Source organism: Octopus bimaculoides, chromosome 3 (assembly GCF_001194135.2).
Source record: "Octopus bimaculoides isolate UCB-OBI-ISO-001 chromosome 3, ASM119413v2, whole genome shotgun sequence".
NCBI classification, from domain to species: Eukaryota; Metazoa; Mollusca; class Cephalopoda; order Octopoda; family Octopodidae; genus Octopus; species Octopus bimaculoides.
In genome coordinates, this window is record NC_068983.1 from 8,446,464 (window position 1) to 8,452,172 (window position 5,709).

Genomic DNA, 5,709 nt, shown 5'->3' on the forward strand with positions numbered 1-5,709 from the left:
ATATATATATATATATATATAAGCATACACACACAGACACATGCGCATATATATTTATTTGTAGTTGTATCTGCATCTACCTATATGTCTTTATACATGCACACAAACATACAGTCACACACAACACATACAAACATTCACACGTACACCTAAACACACACAGATACATCCATACATATATATGTGTGCGTGTTTGTGTATTTGTGTGTGAGTGTGGTATATATATATACATATACCAGTAAATTATTGGCGACGATTCATTTGACTTAAACACTTTCACCCACCAAATTATATGACCTCATGCCAAAGTTAGAAAACATCATTATTGATGCCTTTGGTAAACATTTGTCTGCCAACTAACACAACCCAGGTGTAATACTTATCGAAGAAAAACTTGTTGTTGCTCATACAGTTTTATTTTATTTATTTTTTTAAAGTTGTGGATAAAGTTGTTGTTTTCATGCTATATTTAACAGACTTCGCTTTCTCTTTTTGTTATGCAGCGAAATTTATATTGTCTGAAATTTTATTGGCGTCAACAAAGCGAAGAAAATATGTCAAACCCGATAAACATTTAAATGTTTTGCGAGATTCTTTCTCTTGTTACCGCTGCCGTTGTTGCATTACATTGAAAAAAGAAAATAGTACTTTCAAGTAAATATTGTTGAGAAGTGAATACACCGAAGGTTAGAAATCTAAATGCTTCTTACATATAAACATTCATATCTGAATATGATGCATATAAATTAAACATACACAAGCTGAATGAAATAGAAAAAAACAGATAAAACAAGGATATATTTGTTTTGCCTGAAAATCAAATAAATTATAGCACTTTACTTTTTACAATAAAACACTAAACCTTTCATTTTAAAATAGAAGAAAGTAATACATAAAATAGAGATTTTTTTTGTTTCATACAGTCATATCTATTCTTTAGATTATTGATCTAAGTTTGAATATCCGGCTGAATTATGTACAAAACACGATGTGTATTCTCAATCAAGAATAGGATTCAATCTGGATAAAAGAAACTACAAAGCTGTATAAAAGTTTACATTATTTTTTTATTGACATCGTAAAACATGAAATGTTTCCATCTTTTTCCTTTGATTCTAATGAGAAGAACCAACGTGGGACTACCTAGACACTCAAAGGATCTATTAAAAAAAACACCTAGATATCTACTACGCCTCACTCTTCCGTCATAAAACAACCCGTAACGGAAAACAGTTTCTAGATTTAAAACAACTGCCCGAATTAAAATGGAATGCTAAGGATTGAAGTCTTCTCAATCACAGCCTTCATGTGGCTAAACAACAACAATGACAACTCATGTCCAACTCTATTGAAAATATATATTTGGTATATTTTTGAATGTGGAGGCGCATGGATTACTGTGTCATGATCATAAGATTGTGGTTTCGATTCCTGGACCAGGCAACGCGTTGTGTTCTTGAGCAAAACACTTCATTTCACTTGCTCCAGTCCACTCAGCTGGCAAAAATGAGTAACGCTGCGATGGACTGGCGTCCCGTCCAGCTGGGGAACACACACGCCATTGAAACCGGGAAACCGGGCCCATGAGCCTCACTACGCTTTAAAAGGGCGCATTTATTTATTTTAATTTTATATTTTTGAATAGAATCTAATGTGGCAAGTCCTATTCCTTTACATGTTCTTCATTCTCGTGTAGAATTCCATATTCTTATTAACTTTTCAACGGGAGAAATACTTGTTCCATTGTCAGCCTAATTTTTTGATGAATACGTTCCTTATTTAGGCCCAGGTTTAGTTTTCTTGACTGTGACCCTTTGCACATTCGTTAGGCTTATGAAAGACTTCCATGTTTCAGCCATTTCGAGAGTAATTTCATCAAAAGCCTAGTGCTTTGAGGAGGACTACCAATGACGGCAAAATCAAAGAAGAGGACCCAGTCAGAACGCGAGTAAGCTTTTCAAGGAGAACTACTTGTAGAAGAGCAGCCTAAGAACAATGGGTTGAATACAAAAACATACTAACTAGAGAGGAATTTAATGAGAACCAGCAGCATTTTATGACAATTTCTCACCTGATAATATTTGTCTCACTCTCGGTGTTCTAAACCAAAAGTGTGTGACACACTCTCTCTCTCTCTTTATCTATCTCTCTCTCTCTCTTTATCTCTTTCACTCTTTATCTCTCTATCTCTCTCATTGTCTCTCTCTCTCTCTCTGAAACGGTTAAGTCCAACAAAAATACCGAGATCATTCAGCCGCTGGTTGATATCCTCTGAAAAAAATTACTTTCATAGAATTAACCTGAAAAGCTTATTGAAACGTGAAGCAGGTTTGGCGCAGTTCACCATTTCAACTATAAACCGAATATTGGCAGCAGAAGTATAACGTTCACACACTGAAGACACAATGATGATTTTTGTACACTAGTTCTATATCAGTGTTTGGGTATTTAGGAACGCCACATAACACTTTGAATGGGCAAGGCCGTACAAAAATGGCTTTTGCTACGAAATGGACAATAACAATATTTTGAAGTATCAAGGTGAGAGAAGCTTCTACAATTAGGACATTTCAATGCAAAATATGAAGCGGCAGTTGGTTATGAGAAGATCTTAATGACAATATAATCTTCGGTAAATATAATCTTCTTCTTTACTAGTACCCGGCTCCGATTTAGGACCTGATGCCATAGCGATCCCGAAACTGGCATTTTTGGGTCATATTATCGACCAGTAATGATACAAAATATATTAGTGTCACCACAACATCTCTCGGTTTGATGGCTGTAGAACTGAACAGCTTATTGTCATCACACTGTCCGACGGTGGCAGCCGCAGGACACCACACCACAAGCATAACACAGCGTATGATAGACTCATCCTCGAACACCCAGGAAACAAAATAAAAATGCCTGTTGTTTATTTCCAACAGGCGTTATCATTTGGAAGGAAATATGACATTTCAAATCTTGAAAATGCTCTCAACCAAGGAAAATTCCAATTAATTATGTCAAGTGTTTATCAAGGCCTCCAACCAGAGATCTTTTGATGAAGTATTGATGGTCTTTTCGAAATATCACATGTGACAGCAAAACGTGTTAGTTTTTGACAAATAAAAAACGAAAAAGAAAATTAATAAAATAGATCATAGCTTAGTTTGAACGACAAAATCAACAGATCTATCCTGAACAGGGAAATGTTCGGATGTTAGAGGCGAAAATCGCAAGATTAGGATTTTAAAGAGTCACCATCAAAGATTCAAACTCCATTGTCAAAGCGAATTCAGTGAAATACAGACCATCCTATTGCAACAGGAAATGACAACGCTTCACACAAATGGAGATACTCGGCTCTCAAAAATGACTCTACTGGAACAACAGAAATATTCAGCCAAAGAGGAAAGTCGGTTCACAAAACCCCAGAGGAGGGCGGGGATTTCACAATTCATAATTCAACCTCCACAGGACACATTTGAACGCTGAAAGTAACATTTTCCTCACTTCGGAATAAATTCAATAATTCAATAATTCAATAGCAATGTATGTATAACCACTAATTCCGGCGATTGAAAATGCCATGAACAACATGATTAAATGTATCACGTCCATGCATCAACTCACTTAAACATGCAGGATTATCTGTCAGAATCAAGATATTCCTTCTGTTTTTTTTTTAATATGTAAAAAGATTGTTAAGCTTCCACAAAAATTAAAGGCTGTGTATATTATCAATATCTTCAAGAAAAGAGATCTAATATGGATGTAACTCTATTGAATACTATTATATTCGAACTGTGCAGATTAAAAAATGTAAATTTATCTAAAAAAATAACAGTGAACATCGGTGACTGAGTTGTTTGGGATAAATACTATAGTTATATTTCCAGGCAGGAAAGTTATTTGCAAGAACGCTTCTAAAGTGACTTCAAATCATTGAAAAAAATTTCACCTGAAATCTGAATGTGGCTTTTGTACCTCTCCTGGAACGACCGGCAATATTTTCTGTGCACTTCAGGGGGAAAAGAGAGAGCATCAGAAACAACGCTTCTTTGACTTTCCTTCTTGTCTGTGACCTGGGCGATGCTTTTCAAAGTTCACTATGGAATACCAAGCGGCTGGACCGTTATTATTTTGATTAACCGAATAACATCGTTTAACTGCATAAGACACTGCACTATAACATGTCAGGTTGTATCGTGAAAGCACACATTCTGAACAGTCCCCTACTGGACATAGAGTGAAGCACGGATGCAAACTATTTAGCTCTGGGGTATATGGAAATCAACTGTTAACCTGTTTCATTAACCAGCCTCAAAAATTTCGAGGATGTCACTCGTGCAACAGAACTCCGCAAGCCAAACGCGGCATATGATTGAGTCAAGAGTTGCAATAAAATGAAATACAAAAAGAATCAGTTTGGACCAAATTATATCTTGGAAAGGACAAAGTTTCCACCAGAAAACACAATTGTGCTTCAAGAAATAGGGAAAGAAGCGATAGAAAGTTAATGTGACGTATGTGTTGATCGCAACACACACTGGCTGATCTGTACATACATACATACATAAGACATGCATGCATATATACACACATACATACATTACACACATACAGACAGACATGCACACATACGTACATATAAATATACATATACATATATATATGTATATATATATATATGTGTGTGTGTGTGTCTGTGTGTGTATATATATCTATATATATATGTGTGTGTGTGTGTGCGTGTGTATATACATATATATGTATGTACGTATGTATGTAGACGTATTCCAATACCTATATATAATAAACGCGTACGAAAATATAATCTACTTGGCACTGGTTATAAACTTTCTGTCAAAGCCATTCTACATTCAAAGATTTACAAGATTGACTTCTGTAATATTATTTATAGATCGTTACTTTAAAGACAAGAACACCTAGTTCTTGTGTTTAATCAATAGTCAACTTGGCAAGCTGTTTCTGCATTATGTACTTTGTAATATATATATATATATATATATATATATATATATATATATGAGGGCTATACACACACTGAAAAAAGAGAGAGAGAGAGAGAGAGTGTTAGAAGAAGTAGAATGCAGAATGAAATGATGCGTTCGTACTACTTTTTGCACGACATTGATGGAAATTTCGAGAATAAAGAAAGTTTGCTGAGTTTAAAAAGAATCGAAGAATTAAGTAAGTCAATGGAATCTATGACACAATTTAAAATATATTAATATCGAAATCAAATAAAATGGAAACTTTTCTGAAAGCTAGAGAGAAAATTCAATTAATATTTGAGAAATTCTTGCATATGATATTAGAATTACGAAAAATGTAAGGCAACATATTAATATTTACTTATTTGTTTCTTGTCAGCTAGTCTCACTGCCATTCTGTCATTATTTCTTGTAAGTAATTAAAGAATGTGAATTATCATAAGATCCGATTCTGTTTCAGTATTGTGCAACTGATACGTTCATCTCACATCAATGTCATTCTGGATTCGATAACATTGCATACGCTTCTGCAAGAATTTTCCAACATAGCCAAAGTGTCGTGAAAGAATTTTTTTGTAAACGAATTCATTGAGGAAGGCTGTCATATATAATCCAACGTACATTAATATACACCGACACATATACATATGAAGAGACGCTCGGACATACACACACCACGCTCACACACACACACACACGCACACAC